This window comes from Stenella coeruleoalba (genome assembly GCF_951394435.1).
Source record: "Stenella coeruleoalba genome assembly, chromosome: 14".
Taxonomy (NCBI): domain Eukaryota; kingdom Metazoa; phylum Chordata; class Mammalia; order Artiodactyla; family Delphinidae; genus Stenella; species Stenella coeruleoalba.
In genome coordinates this window covers 24,119,301-24,136,667 of record NC_137160.1, presented here as the reverse complement: position 1 = coordinate 24,136,667, position 17,367 = coordinate 24,119,301, and positions in this window count along the sequence as shown.

The window sequence follows — 17,367 nt, the reverse complement described above, 5'->3', positions numbered from 1 at the left end:
CCACAATACCCTACTTAAACATGCACAGGGCCAAATTGTACCAGTGAGCTACTTACGTGATGTGCTATGAGAACAGTACCTGCAGATTGGCCGTTCACGTTATCTGACAGCTGTAAGATCAGAACATCTCATTTCCCAGCTACAGTGACTGGTTCAGGGTGAGAATTATGTCAGTCGGGGTATGTCCTCTCTAGCTACACACAGACCTGGGCAGTGTGGGTCTAAACCTGCCGTGGATCCCTTGCCTCACGTAGAGAATGAGAATGAAGACTGGAGATAGAGACTGAATCCTGGCAACATTGTTTGAGCTTCTGGATCAAGCCTCACCTGAAGTTGTCCCAGGACTTTTCAGTCATGAAAGACCTGGAATATCCCTTCCCTACATAACAAATCTGAGTCAGATTTTCTATCATTTGTGGCATACCCTGGAGTGGCAAATCGGCCGTCTCCCTGTGGTTATTTTCTACCATCATTCTTTGGCTACGGTCCTTCTGATCACTGGTGTGGATGCAGATCAACCTCCTGCAGTTCCCTCTTGTGATGCTCTCAAAGTTCAGCTCCGTTTGACAGACATTTACTGGACTTCTACTGTATGCCAGGCCCTGTGTTATGCTTTGGGAAAGAAACAAAATTTTTAGGACACAGTTCCTGCTTTCAAGGAATTTATAGACTCAGAATATATTATTAAATGAACTGCAACACGCAGTGATATGTGCACTTTTGCAAGTCCCGAGCAAGACCCAGAAAGAGTACCTAGGAGGAAGAAATTCAGTGTCAGGAGCTGAGGCAGTTATACTGAACGATAAAGTGAGAGTGACTTGGAAGCAAGAGACTCTTGGATGATGACAGCTTTTTCCTAACCTTAGCTGGCCTGGCTTTAAGCGGTTGTGGGTCCTTAGTACCCCTCCTCCAAGACTAGTTCTTTCCAATGTGTGATGCCTTCCGGAAAGAAGTTTAGATTAAGTACCTCAGGGTCTGAGCTAAGGGCCATTTGGCCATATGGGCTACTCCGGGGTTTTCAGGTTGGAGAAGAGATGAATATTTTCAAATGTATATTTTGATGTTTATGTTCATATACTTGAGGATATATGGAGAATAAGAAAGCACTGCATTTATTTTATGAGGTCTTAGTAAACTGAGACAGGACCAATATGGGCAGATGTTACGAGACCCTTTATAAAACCCTGGCTGAGCTGTCTAGCCTTTCCTCCTGCCATTCCTGCCCCCCTCCTCCCCCCCCCACCCCATACCTGCCACATGGGACCCCTGAGCAAAACTGAACTACTTCTTGTTCCCAAGACACACTGGGAACTATGTGTTCCCAGTATCTCTCCACGTCTTCTTCTTCCAGGAAGGCCTCCTTTTTCACCAACACAGGGCCTCTTCATCCTCTGCACTTCACCTAAAACCTTCCCACCCCTTCCTGGGAGACCCACGTTTTCCTTTCCACATCTGTCCCACATCCTTTGTACACACCCTGTGGAGGGAGGGGAAGAGAGCAACAGACCTAAAGACAGGAAAGTGTGAAATTGAGAAAACAGGAAGCTCTGCAGGGCCCAGGCCAGCAAAGCTCAGTCAGACAGGTCGTCCTTTTCTCTGCCGCCACTGAGGGCCACAGTTAACAGTGGTCAGCTCTGTCACCCATTGGGACTTCTATTTAGAATGACATCCTCTGTGCCCCAAGATGCTTTCAAGGCCCTTCTGGAAGGATCTAGCCCAGCTGGACAACCCCCACCCAACCGCTGAAACCACCCATAAGCCACCTGCTACCCCAAAAGCACAGCTGTCCTCAGATTGTTATTGGTGGCAGGGATGCCTCCTCTCTAGGTTGGATGTTTTTTGGAACAGCAGCTGTATATTCTCATTTTTCTGTCTTCGATGCCTAGCACACTACCTTACTTATAGAAGATACTCAATAAATGTATGTTGAATGAGTCAGTGATGAATAAATGCAAGAATGAATGAATGAACAGTTCCCATGGATGAAGACTTGTGATTTAAAAAAAAAAAAACCCACTGAGTTCTGATTATGCTAACTACGGGCTTTGGAAGCCTTATCTTTCTCACCTGAATAATGAGGACAGTGGGCACCTGTGTTCAGGCTCAAAACTGTGGATTCTACAAAAAATGGACAGAAGATCTAAGGAGACATTTCTCCAAAGAAGACATACAGATGGCCAAAAAGCACATGAAAATATGCTCAACATCACTAATTATTAGAGAAACGCAAATTAAAACTACAATGAGGTATTACCTCACACTGGTCAGAATGGCCATCATCAAAAAGTCTACAAACAATAAATGCTGGAGAGGGTGTAGAGAAAAGGGAACCCTCTTGCATTGTTGGTGGGAATGTAGATTGATACAGCCACTATGGAGAACAGTATGCAGGTTCCTTCAAAAAACTAAAAATAGAACTAGCATATGATCCAGCAGTCCCACTCTTGGGCATATATCCAGAAAAGATGAAAACTCTGATTCAAAAAGTTACACACACCCCAATGTTAATAGCAGCACTATTGACAAGACATGGAAGCAACCTAAATGTCCATTGATAGAGGAATGGATAAAGATGTGGTACATATATGAAATGGACTATTACTCAGCCATAAAAAAGAATGAAATAATGCCTCTTGCAGCAACATGGATAGACTTAGAGATTATCCTACTAAGTGAAGTAAGTCAGACAGAGAAAGACAAATATCATATATCACATAAATATGGAATCTGAAAACATGATACAAATGAACTTATTAATATTTACAAAACAGAAACAGACTCACAGACTTTGAAAACAAACTTATGGTTACCAAAGGGGGAAGGTGGGGGAAGGGATAAATTAGGAGTTTGGAATTAACCCATACACACTACTATAAATAAAACAGATAATCAACAAGGACCTACTGTAGAGCACAAGGAACTCTACTCAATATTCTGTAATAACCTATATGGGAAAAGAATCTGAGAAAGAATGGATATATGTATATGTATGACTGAGTCACTGCTGTATAACTGATACTAATGCAACACTGTAAATCAACTATGCTCCAATATAAAATGAAAATTAAATGGAAACAAATGTGGATTCTAAGAGTACTGAACTTTCTTACAATGACAAGCTTCCCCGAGTGAAATCTGCTGCAAGAGCTCTTAAAATGCTCTTTCAGTCTGATGATTCCCATTGGAATCCTGCACGGGCTGGAGGACCAGGTGCCACCACCGCAGCCCCTTCTTAACGCAAAGGCTCTTGTGCTAACTTGCCCAGGGTGCCATGCTAGTTAGGGTAGAGCTGGATACCGCATCCAGTTCTCTTTCTACAAGACCACCTGCCCCATCACACTGATGACAGCTAGAGGGCTGCAGACATTTAAATATGTCAAGTGCACGCCAGAGAAATCAGTGCAGTTGCTAACTGAAACCTGGGGCCGTAACTGGAGGGGATAAAGGGACGTTGGTCTCATCGGAAATGTGAAACCAAGAAAGAGACTGGCGAGACTTCTTGGCACCCAATTTGGGTTAGAAGAAGTGAAAGAGAAACTGGGAAACGGAAATGAAGGGAAGAAAGAGTTTGAAAGGAGGTTATTATAAGACACTGGCCAGTTGGACTAGGGACCAGTTTCCTTCTAGTAGCTCTGTGCCATTCCCAGCAACAAGGGGTGGCTCTTGGCTGGGGTGCCTTGCTTGGCTGTGGTACAGGAAGAAGAGATACTGGGCTATGGGCTTGGGGTCACTGTGCTTCAAAGTTAAGGGGGCAGAAGGTTATAAAGCCCTAATTCCACCTGACTCTCTTGAAGAACTGGTGGAAAAGGAAGGTTCGCGTTCCTGGCAAGAAGATTTTAGAATACGGCAGCGGTAGCTGATGCATGATACGTTTCAGCATCCAGGAAGCCTGCTCTTCACCCCGCGGTTGAGACCAGAAGCTGTTCTTCAGAGCGGGGAGAAACAGAGAAGACTTTAGTGTCAGATGTCTATGCTAAAAATGTAGGAGTTTAATTTTCCTGGTTCTGTTACCCCAAGAGATTTTGGCTTCACCGGGATTTTTGGAGGCGTGTTTCTGTGGTTAGATGTTAGAAGCCCAGGTGGAAAAGTTAAGCACATTTCTTTCAGGCTGCATGCGGCGGACACTGTTTCTTGGCTACCCCCCAAAGTCTCTCTCAACTCCCTTCTGCCTTGCCATTTCTCACTCTCAAGGTTAGAATTTGTCCCATATTCACTTCCACACTCTTCCTTGAAGATAGGGGTGAGCATATGACCCTGTTCTAACCCATGAGATATAAATGGAAGCCTAAGAGGGTAGAACTTAGGGGATTCTGAGAAAGTTTCTGCCTTCATAATAAACATAATTATCTATCCAATCATAACATAATCATCAAAGTGATAGCCTATCACCTTTGCCATATTCTAGTCCCACAAAAATTGCTTTTGAAAAAAATCACACCTCAGTTTTACAAGTTTGGAATCGCTACATATTCGCTTCCCTTCTTAGAGATTCAAAATACACACAAGCATATTAAATGTACTGAGAAGTCTTGGTTATCAGTTATGAAGACATTCACCTGCAAAAGCAGAAAATTCAGCTGCTTTTTTAATAGGGCTTTTTTTTTTTTTTTTTTAAGACAAGAAGCATGGAGAGACCTTGGTTCAACGAACTAGTTGTGCCAGAGCAGATGTCACTGCAATTTTCTTGGTCTTCCCTCACAGTGATGTGATGGCTGCTGTAGTTCCAGCTATCACATTTGTATTTACAGTAGGTAAGAGGAGGAAGGGAAAATCCCAAGTTGGCCCTCTGTTTTGTTTATTATGAAGGCAAAAATGTACCTTATTTTACTGTGCTTTGCAGATATGGCATTTTTTATGAATTGAAGATTCAGGGCAACCCTGCATTATCAGATGATGATTAGTATTTTTTAACAATAAAGTTATTTAAATTAAGGTATGTACACTAATCATTAGAGAAATGCAAATCAAAACCACAATGAGGGGGCTTCCCTGGTGGTGCAGTGGTTGAGAGTCTGCCTGTGGATGCAGGGGACATAGGTTCGTGCCCCGGTCTGGGAAGATCCCACATGCCGCAGAGCGGCTGGGCCCGTGAGCCATGGCCGCTGAGCCTGTGCGTCTGGAGCTCTGCAACAGGAGAGGCCACAATAGTGAGAGGCCCCAATAGTGAGAAGCCCGAGTATGGCTAAAAAAAACAAACAAACAAAAAAACCCACAATGAGGTATCACCTCACATCAGTCAGAATGGCCATCATCAAAAAATCTACAAAAAATAAATGCTGGAGAGGGTGTGGAGAAAAGGGAACACTCTTGCACTGCTGATGGGAATGTAAATTGGTAGAGCCACTATGGAGAACAGTATGGAGGTTCCTTAAAAAACTAAAAATAGAACTACCATATGACCCAGCAATGCCACTGCTGGGCATATACCCTAAGAAAACCATAATTCAAAAAGAGTCATGTATCACAGTGTTCATTGCAGCACTATTTACAATAGCCAGGACATGGAAGCAACCTAAGTGTCCATCAACAGATGAATGGACAAAGAAGATGTGGCACATATATACAATGGCATATTACTCAGCCATAAAAGAAATGAAATTGAGTTATTTGTAATGAGGTGGATGGACTAGAGTCTGTCATACAGAGTGAAGTAAGTCAGAAAGAGAAAAACAAATACCGTATGCTAACACATATATATGGAATCTAAAAAAAAAAATGGTTCTGGGCTTCCCTGGTGGCGCAGTGGTTGAGAGTCCGCCTGCCGATGCAGGGGACGCGGGTTCGTGCCCCGGTCCGGGAGGATCCCACATGCCGCGGAGCGGCTAGGCCCGTGAGCCATGGCCGCTGAGCCTGCGCGTCCAGAGCCTGTGCTCCGCAACGGGAGAGGCCACAACAGTGAGAGGCCCGTGTACCACACACACAAAAAAATGGTTCTGATGAACCTAGGGGCAGGACAGGAATAAAGACAGATGTAGAGAATGAACTTGAGGACACTGGGAGGGGGAAGCGGAAGCTGGAAAGAAGTGTGAGAGTAGAATTGACATATATACACTACCAAATATAAAATAGATAGCTAGTGGGAAGCAGCGGCATAGCACAGGGAGATCAGCTCAGTGCTTTGTGACCGCCTGGAGGGGTGGGATAGGGAGGGTGGGAGGGAGATGTAAGAGGGAGGGTATATGGGGATATACGTATACGTATAGCTGATTCACTTTGTTATACAGCAGAAACTAACACAACACTGTAAAACAATTATACTCCAATAAAGATGTTTAAAAAAAAGTAAAGTATGTACATTGTGTTTTTAGATATGATGCTATTGCATACTTAATAGATTACAGTGTAGTGTAAACAAAATTTTTTTAATAAATTTATTTATTTATTTATTTTTGGCTGCGTTGGGTCTTCGTTGCTGTGCGGGCTTTCTCCTGTTGCAGTGAGTGGGAGCTACTCTTGGTTATGGTACACGGACTTCTCATTGCGATGGCCTCTCTTGTTGTGGAGCACAGGCTCTAGGCGTGTGGGCTTCAGTAGTTGCGGTACACAGGTCCAGTAGTTGTGGCTCGCAGGCTCTAGAGCACAAGCTCAGTAGTTCTATGGCACACGGGCCTAGTTGCTCCGTGGCATGTGGGATCTTCCCAGACCAGGGCTCGAACCTGTGTACTTTGCATTGGCAGGTGGATTCTTAACCACTGTGCCACCAGGGAAGCCCAGTGTAAACAACTTTTATATGACCTGGGAAACCAAGAAATTCATGTGACTCAATTTACTGAGGTATTTGCATTATCGTGGTGGTCTGGAACCAAACCCCAAATATCTCTGAGCTATGCCTACACTGATTTCTGACTCACAGATACTGTGAGGTAATAAATGTGAGTGTCATTTTAAATGCTAACTTTTACACCACAATAGGAGACCCCTGGGAAGGTGCCAGCTCTCAATATAAGGCTCTAGCTTGTAGGTTGGTTCTGGTACACGGTGTCTGGGGCTAACAGTTTTCCCATGTGGCCCATTTACTTTTCTTGGGTACTTTTCCTCCAGCAAAGGTGTTCTAATCTAGCAAGCTCTTTTACATATAAAACGCTCAAAAAAATGAAACAGTTCGAAACACATGACGTTCTTCCATGAGTTTCATCACCTCTCATTGGTCTTTGAGTCTTTAGAAATACCTCGTGGAGCGTTCATTCCAGGTTTCATCGACTTGCAGAGAAATTGGCTGACCTCACTGGGGGTTCTGGGTTTTTATGGAGGGTTCATTCATAGGCAATGATCAAATCATTGGTCACTGGCTACAGATTCAACCTCTAGCCCCTCTCCCCTCCCTGGAGGTCTAAGGGTGGGACTGAAAGTTCTAACCCTCCAATCACAGGGTTGGTTCCCCTGGCAACCAGCCCCCATCCTTAGGTGACCTAGGGACAATCCCAATTCATTCATTCACATAACAAAAGACACTTTGATCTGTCTTACCACTTAGGAAATGCCAAGGGTTTTAGAAGCTCTGTGCTAGAAATGGAGATGAAGACCAAATATATACTTATTATAAATCACAATATCCCAGTCTGCTCCCTGCTCTTCATACATTCATCCCTTATAGCGAAACAATCATAAAGGTCTCAAAAGACACTGGCACATTACCAGAATCTCATTCAGTCATTAATAACTATCCAGCCCGTCATCATATCGCATGACAGTGTCTCCCCGGGCAAGGCCACTTGGGTCTCCAGGCTCCCATCTACCTTGTCAGCTTCCCAAGCCGGGAGCATTGTCTGCTAACACAGCTGCATGCTTTCAGGCACCGGATATGACTGAACTATGAGTCAATATCATCTCTTCTCTGAACCTCTCTCAAGGTGTTAATGTTGGATTTCCCTTATTAAATAACCCATCCATTCATTCCCTCACCTTCAGCTACTCTTTTCCCTTTTCTCCATTTATACCCAAACCATTCCACCTTCAGAAGGGACAACAGGTGGGGTCACTACACTGGTCTACACTGCAGGCAGCAACACTAGTCTAGCAAGTGCCTTCCCCTCCGCTCATGCCTGTTACACAGGCCAAGAACCTTTACCATCTGGCAATATGACTGCATTCACTGTTCAACCTAATTTTGTCAGGTGGGGTGAAGGCACATCCCACCCCATCAGGCCCTTAGAAATTCTGTCTGACATAAAGGTTAAAAACATACTTACAGTCTCTTGCTGAGGAATCATCCCCGCTTCCAGCCCTTGTAGGTGTAGCCCTGGTCCTGCCACCACAGCATCAAGTAAGAAAGAAAAATTTGAGGTGATGGGGGGGCTAGAAAGAATACCCACATTTTTCCTCACCCCATCCCCAGATCCACCAGAAAAACAGAGAAACCTGTCCAGTGGGGACACTCATGTTCACGTTGAGTGTGAGCATAGGCTCGTGAAGACATCTGAGCCAGCCCTTCATGCTTTAAACTCCCGGCTTTAGACAGCCAACGTTTGAATTGCCTGTTCCAATTCTCTAGCAAACTAGTACTCTGAGGACGATCTCGCTCTGTGTGTTTGTTGGATATTATGGGCCATAAAGTGTGTTCCTTGGTCTGAAGATACGGAGGTTCAGCCATCCACCTTGGTGCAATAATACCTGTTCCGGTTCTTTTATAAGACCCTGAGCATTTGTATCTCCCACTGGGTGAGAAAACCTCAGTCTAGCGTCAGTGTCTGTTCCTGTCAGGACCTATTTGCAGCGCCCACACCCCTCCCCCTCCGCCTCCCCAGGGCTACCAGCATCAGTCTCACTTGCCAGCTATGTTCAGAGCCTTCCCAGCAGGGAAATCGGCCACACAGCCATCGGCAGCCTCTGTCTCTTCTCAACTGAAAGAAGATACACAATGTGAGAACTGTGAGTTAAGCTTTAGTCAGCGTCTTCCTGAGGACTATAGCCTGGGAGACAGCCTCTCAGTAGCTCTGAGAAACTGTTCCTAAGAGGTCAGGGCTGGTGGCAGGGGGGAAGCTAGTTTATAAGTGATTTTAAAAATTTTGAGGGGGTCGCTACAGAATACATGCAGGCAAGCATACTTCTTGGTGAGAGATGACTGCTGGTCGCAAAGAACAGATATTTCAAGTTAATGATTGTAGTGCTTTTCTATGTGTGGGAAAATGCAAGAAGCTGGGTTCATTAAAATTCTTCCTGAGATACATGTAACTCTCTAAGGGGCCTGTTTGTCCAAAGCACAGAGCATCCTGTCCTTAACTTCCTCTGTCTGAATCACAGAGTGCACTGTGGGTCAGTGACTGAAGTGGGTTCATCTTTGTAGACTTGCTCTCTTGCAAACTCTCTTTGCTCTTCTTTCTTGTTTGCAGTCTCTTGTTGGCAGACAGAACGGTTCTCATTGACACTGTGTGCCTTAGAGTGTATGGGAGAACTACATCCAGATTCAGCCCATTCCTGCATTGCTGAGGTGCCCATGACCCACTTTCAAGGGCGCAGGTAGCCACCTTAAGTGAGCACATGGGGAGATTTTCTTGTTGACTGCAATTGCCTTCCAAACCTGGGCGCCAACGTCCCCTTCTTTAATGTACCCCTCAAATTTCTATAGTGATTTCCACAGGGCTGTGTGCCGTACAGACACCCCTTTAATAGGCCAAGTTTCTGTTGCCCGTCTGCCTGACCGTACGGCCAGGCCATTGGCCACTGACCATGAGTCAGTAAAAACCCAAACATTGGGGCTTTTACCGCTACTCAATTCGTACCGCTGCTAGGAAAGCATCATGCAGTTCAGTGCACTGAGCTGATTTGGTTTTACCTTCTTCAACCAGAGTGGTGGCCTTCCAAACCGGATGTTGTCCCTTTACCCTGGAACTGCCATCCCTAAACCAAGCTGCAGTTTGCTGTTCAGTCAATAACCACTCATAGGGCTCTGTCCACATGGAAGTTGGTTCCAGCAGCTCCTCAGGTGGCTCCAAAGTCAGCCCTAGAGCCCTAGAGGATCCCTGATAGTATCTCCTCTTTGTCTTGCCTAGACAGCATGATCTTGTATTAACCATTTACATATTATTATGGAACTCTTCGGAATGCTGCCATCCCCATTAGAGCACTTCTCCAACATCACCCTAGACATTGTGGGTATTTCAGATTTCAAGATCATTTTCTGTCCTCCAGTCATAGGAGTAGCTTCAATTAATAATGTCCAGTAGCAAGGTAGTAACTGCCCCTCAAAGGGAAATTCTCTAGTCCAGAGCCCCAGTGGTCCTCACTGTAAGTCCCAGTCTATGCTCCATGTAGGGCTATGGCACAGAGGATTTGTCCCTCCCAGCAATCTAGCTTCTGTCCTACACTGTGTGGGCAATTCTCATTTAGCATATCTAATTAATACTTCTTGAAGGGAGGATTTACATGTCTGCTGCTTTACAATATTAGGTAGGGGAAACGACCACTTCACATAAAGCCTGTTCAAACATACCAGTTCTCCTACAACCTTTTACCGTAATTGCATCAACACTTATGTTTCTACCTGTAGCCTCCATTAGGACTCTATCAACAAGTAGGGGACGCGTTCCCTGACTAGACATGATATCCATTCCCATCAAACATCCAGGTAAAGGAGCCATAACTGCTTTACATTACACCTGCTTAAACATTACAACTTTCACAATCCTATCCATGCTTACATTTTTATGTTCTGTCAGTCTAATTGTAGCCTGAACCTGGGCTTCACCAATGGGTTTTGGTACCATAGTGTCTGGGGCTCCGGTATCAGGGAGTCCTGGAAATGTCTCTTTTTTACCTGCTGACCACTTTATCCACTTTTGTGCAAAAGGCTTTGGATCCCAGGTGAGGGGTTGAGTCAAGGGACCCTGGCCCTTTCATCAATCTTTATCTTGATGACTCAGCCTAACTGTTGCCACAAGCAATCGCTGGTCAGGTTTTTCACTGGAATCTCTGCCTTCCAGACTTTCAAATTTCTCTGTAAATAGAGCAGACTTGTTTGGGGTCCTTAAAGTTGGGGGACCAGAAAGGGGTCTCTTTGGTAGTGCTGTATTAAAAACTGTTTTAATCCCATCAATGTCCGTTTCATTCTTTCCATTTCATGATAACCCTCTAAAGATTGCCATGCTGCGGGGATGAGTCCCATGACACTCCCCTTTTTGTTTCATTCCTATCAAAAGTTGCTTAATTCACCTTATTTCTTAATAACTGTTTAAAAGTTTCCACCTCCTGGGGAAGAGTCTCTTGAAGTTACCTTTGGCTTCTTCTCATTCTCTTTTTATTTAACCTGTCTTCATTAGCATCTGTAAGACCCATGAGGGGAAATTGAGACAACACATTTGATAAGGCTTCCTGGACTGTTATTCAGTTTTGCAACAATAAGGTTACATGGGACGTCCACGTGAAAGGGGTCTCCTTAACCACAGTATTTGCCATGACTGTTGCCAAAATCTTGGCTTTCTGTGCACCGATGCCAAACAGAAATTTGGAGACAGAGTTATGGAGGAAAAAGGAAAAGTGGCTTTATTTCTTTGCCAGGCAGAGAGGGAACACAGTAGGCTAGCGCCTCAAGAACTGTGCCCCCCTCCCTGGGGAATAGGGAGAAGTTAGATAGTCAGGACTCGTGATCAGAGGTATGTGATAAGGATCAAGGTAGTAACAGTCTTGCATTCTTTCTTTGGCAAAGTTTCCCAAGGATGGGGTTGCTGACAAGATGAGGGTGTGTGCAGGGTCTCCTAATCTTGATGAGTTTCTCTGGTCCCTTTAATCTTGCCTCAGGTGACTGCTCCTCTCTTGATTAGCAACTGCTCGAATCTGCCCTTTGGAACTTAGGGAATGTCATGGAGGCTGGAGTCTTGCCTACAAGAAATGGGGGACAAGACCTCCATGCCCGGAAGCCCCACAGGGCCCTGCTCGGCATCATGAGCTGGGTAAAGGGCATATTCAGGGGGTGAACATCGCAGTCGGTCGTTTTAAAGCCAGTTCTAGGAGGCTAGCATCTCAGCTGCTTCGGGTGCTCTCCTTTGGCATTCATAGGGGGAAATGGAGAGTCCCTCTTCTCAGGGTAAATAGACCCTATAGTGGCTTTTATCCAGTCCACCAGGCTGGCTGTTCCCCTGGGAATAACCTCGTGTTCACCTGGATTTTGTGTCACCATCTGGGGTTGTTCAACAGTGCCTTGTGTGTCCTGAATCAACCCAAACATGCTCTTACCCTCCACAGCATTCAAAACCGAAGACACAGCCCTCAAATTAGTTACTCCCACAATCCATTTCAGTAACAGTTCTTCAGGAAGCTGATAATATCTATGATCAATGTTATGACTCTTTCACACTGATGAAATCAAATTCACATTTTATGGCAAGACAAGAAAAATTTAAACATAAAATTTTTCTTTGCCCATTGGGACCTCCTCCCTCCCCTTTAGCGTGTGTTGTGCATCTGCATTAACCAGACCTCCTTAGGAGATAACATTCTTTCTAATCTTGTAAAGGGTCACATCTCCTTAGGAGATAAACGTCCTCCTTAATCTTGCAAGGGGCTGCGATGACCCATGACCCACTACTCGCTTTGTACATGTAGATATGGATTGTGTAAACTGTCAATAATACATGGTCATTTAATGTACAGCCCTCTGTCTCAAAGACATATATAACTGTGCTTTGACCTCTAATGGGCGGAACGGTTCTGATTCTCGGAGCTTTCCGAGAGGATGCTCCCAGGTTATGACCCTCCGTTTGGCTTGAATAAAAATTTCCATTTCTTTCTTAGATCAACTGATTAGTTTTTTTGTCAACAGCCCTATACCCCCTGGTTTCAATAGTTTTTTGGTTTTGTCCTTCCCCCACAACCGACTACCTTCCTGGAGACCAGAAGTCTTTGAGGTCCTTTCTGTTTCCCTGCAAAACTTTTACCTTAGAGGGTGGCTGTGAGGCTAGTGACCAGCTCAGACTGACCAAATTCCGAGCTTGGTCTAGTACCAGGATCTGAATCAGCTCTCTCTTTCAGTTTCATTTAGGCACTGCAGAGTAACTGATTGCAGTACAGCAGCTACTCCATACCACCGGTGACCATGTGGTCACCCAGCAATCAAAGGTTCTTCATCCCTTGCCCCGTCATCCTTTCTCTTTCCAGACCACATATTTCCACGAGCCAAGGCCATTCTAGCAAATTCCACTTCTCTGACACCAACTAAAGACCTGGTCACCAATTTCACTATGCGTGTGTTGGGGGGTGGTCCCCACACCAACAAGCAATTCTTCAACACCAGCTGGGTGTCCTGCAATTTAACTTAATTCTGATGCCGTCTGCCTGAGATGGTGTCAGATCCCATAGGTTAAAGGCTCAGTTGTACAAGAGGCTCTCCACCCCCTTTTCCCAACACACTTCAGAGGCCAGTTGTAAGACCAGGTTGTTACTTGTCCTTCTGACCGACTTGATATAGATTGGAAGCTCCAATGACTTCCTCCTTGGGCTCAATTAATTTGCTAGAGCAGTTCACAGAACTGAGAAAAGCATTTACTCGCTAGATTACCTGTTTATGATAAAAGGATATATACTCAGGAACAGCCAGCTGGAAGAGATGCTTACGGCAAGGTATGAGAAAGGGCGTGGAGCTTCCATGCTCTCTGAGGGTGCCCCTCTTCTGGAATTTCCACCGGTCTACCAATCCAGAAACTGTCTGGATCCTGTCCTTCTGGGATTTTATGGAGGCTTCATTACGTAGGCAACGATCAAATCATTGGCCATTGGCTATAGATTCAACTTCTAGCCTCTCTCCCCTCCCTGGAGGTCAAAGGGTAGTACTGAAAGTTCCAGTTCTCCAATCACAGAGTTGGTTCCCCTGGCAACCAGCCCCCCACCCCCACCCCCGTTCTTAGTTGATTTGGGGGCATTCCAAATGTCATTCAATTAACATAACAAAAGACACCTTGATCTGTCTCACCATTTAGGAAATTCCAAGGTTTGGGAACCAGGGACAAAGACCAAATATACATTTCTTATTATAAATCAATATCACAGCATCCCATTAGAAAAACTGACAGAGGACAAGATCATGTAAATCATGGAAGAAGAGATACAACTGACTAATACTATGAAAAGATAATGATAGTTAACTGTTAATCAGAGAAAGGCAAATCTAATTTCAATTTTAGAATCCATTTTGTAAGTTTTAGGTTGGCAAAGATTAAATAGAACAATAAAACCTAGTGTGGTCAAGGTCTAGGAAAGTCGGGCAATTTTATACTCTGTTGTTAGGATTGTAAAGGGATAAAACTAAACAGGAAGCCAATGATTTAAATCATGCCTATGTTCAGTGCCACCATTTATGCAGATCTTTATCTATACATTCTTTTTATTGAGAGATATTCACCAGATATTGCTGAGTGGAAAACAGAATGATCCTTTATCTCGAACTGCATATTGTAGATGGATGATTGTATAAAGTGTACAGTTCTGCCCGTACAATATACAGACTAACAGAAGGGTTTAGAAAGTCGGTCATACGCAGACCTACTAGAGAATGGACTTGAGGATATGGGGAGGGGGAAGGGTAAGCTGGGACAAACTGAGGGAGTGGCATGGACATATATACACTACCAAACGTAAAATAGATAGCTAGTGGGAAGCAGCCGCATAGCACAGGGAGATCAGCTCGGTGTTTTGTGACCACCTAGAGGGGTGGGATAGGGAGGGTGGGAGGGAGGGAGACGCAAGAGGGAAGAGATATGGGGACATATGTATATGTGTAACTGAGTCACTTTGTTATAAAGCAGAAACTAACACACCATTGTAAAGCAATTATCCTCCAATAAAGATGTTAAAAAAAGAAAAGAAAAGAAAAGAAAAGAAAGAACGACGGTCAGGGCTTCCCTGGTGGCACAGTGGTTGAGGGTCCGCCTGCCGATGCAGGGGATGCGAGTTCGTGCCCCGGTCCGGGAGGATCCCACATGCCGCGGAGCAGCTGGGCCCGTGAGCCATGGCCGCTGAGCCTGAGCTTCCGGAGCCTGTGTTCCGCAACGAGAGAGACCGCAGCAGTGAGACGCCCGCATACCGCAAAAAAAAAAAAAAAAAAAAAGAAAGAAAGAAAGACGGTCATAGTAGTTCTGATCTCGGGTGGCCTTGGCCTGCGTCGGCTTGAAGCAGGACTCTGGTTCCCAGACAGAGATTGAAGTCAGGCCGCGGCAGTCAGAGTGCTGAATCAGAGTCAGTGTCCAGTGACAAGGTCCTGGTCCTTCGGCTTTGCAGAAATGAATTCCCATAAAGACAGAAAGTAGTGAAACAAGTAAAGTATTTATTAGGAGGAAAAAGAGTATGTGTGGATAGACACAGGGGCTGACTCAGAGAGAGAGTCGCACCCTTGTCATAGTTTGAATCACTTATATGGGGTATTTCTTCCAGGTTTCCTTTGACCAATCATTTCTATTTGCCTGGTTCTGAGTCTGTATTTGGTATATCTCAGGATCCTCCCACGTGTGTGTGCGCACCTCTCACCCAAGATGGATTCCAGAGAAGAGGTCTATGGGTAGGTTGACGTCACTCCCATTTTGACCTCCAAGGAGCTTTTCTGCGCATGTATAGTCGGGAAGGTCTCCTTGACCTCAAGAATGAGAAATATGCGGTCTCTATCTTTTATCTGAGTGGTGCTCAGCCTCCTCCCTCACTCCTGCTATCTTGGAGTATCTGTCCACAGGGGACAAACTCCAACTACTCAGCCTGGGGCCCATCTATCTCCTGCCTCAGTTCTTTCCGGAGGGTGGGATTTGGGGTTATCTTTCCTCACTTATCAAGTCTGAGAGACCAGCATGTTCCCACCCATCTTCACACACCTCTGTGACAATAGGCCCAGGTCCTTGGACCCTTTCCAGGCACTTGGCCAAACCGGATGCCCAGGGCACAGCCACCATGAGAAAGGAGGCCCTGGTAGTTGGGAATGCAAAGGAAATTGTAAAGGAAATTTTGGCCCACCGAGAGGAGAAAAGAAAAGTAATTCATTTTAATACTGAAGAACATCGCCTTTGAATCTGGGAGAAGCTTCCTGAACTAGGCTGCCCTAAGAAGACCACATATAGTTGCTTATGTAAATTTTCAGTACCTTTTTCTGGAGCGTTCGTCTATACCTCCCACTCCCTTATATTGTGAAAGAATGTAACTCAGCCAAACCGTGAAGTCCTCTACCAGATGGTGTTTCGCAGCCCAGCCACCCTAAACAATGTTGACTCAGACTGACAAGGAGAGGTTTGGTGCCTGTAACCATAACTTGTACATCTGGGAATGGGGAGAGTTTCTCCAACTTTTCATCCGTTTTCTTGGAAACAGTTGGACCTATTTAAACTGTGTCTGGATGGAAATTTTTACAAAGAACAAAAATGAAGATTTCCTTTCAAAAATCCTTTTTAGGTTTTGTTTTCCCCAGGCCCAATAGTCACTATAACGGGAAGACTAAAAAAGGAAAAAAACATGTGAGCCTTGGGTTTTCTCTGGAGAAGGTGACAACTGATATTCTGCAGCTCTTCTGCTCAGGGGCTGGAAACCCCAAAGTGATGGCACCAGGCTCATGTGGGGGAAGATGGTAGACCGAGAGTGTCCCCCCTTCTAAAGGGCTGGCCTAAACCCAGAGTCCAGAGTGTCACCTAATCCTCTGGTGTTTAAAAAAGGCAGAAATTGGATTTTCATGTCGACTCTCCCAACATGTAAACATGAGCAACTGATTGGAACAGTGAAAAACTATTTTATGAAACAGCAGGAGAGACCCTAGGGATCATCTTGTTGAATCCATCATTTTGGAGATAGACGTCTGAGGTCCAGAGGAACAAATGACTTGCCAGGATGATACCAGAGTCTAGACCTACTTCTTCCTGCTGTGATTTTATTAACTGGCCTTCAACTGATGGCTCTTTTAAATAACCAGACATATTTAGTTAGGTGAGTTCTTTCCCTCCCTCTTCTCTTCTCTCTCTCTCCTTCCCGCCCTCTTGGTTCTTTCAAGTATTCATTCATTCACATATATCTCCTTTCCATTATTTTCTAGACAATTTAAATTTTGAATTCCTCTGATTCAGGAGGTGTTTACGAGAGTGCTTCTTAATTCTAAGTACTTAAGAGTTTTAAAAAAATGTTTATTTATTATTTATTTTTGGCTGCTCTGGGTCTTAGTTGTGGCACATGGGATCTTTGCTGCAGAATGCAGACTCTTAGTTGCAGCGTGCATGCGGAATCTAGTTCCCCATCCAGGGATTGAAACTGGACGCCCTGCATTGCGAGCGGGGAGTCTTACCCACTGAACCACGAGGGAAGTCCCAAAGTACTTAAGACTTTTTAAGGTGTGCTTTTACCATGTATTTCTAATTTTATTGCCCTGCGCTCAGGACATTCGGCTTGTAAATCTCCACTTTTATATTTCGTTGATAG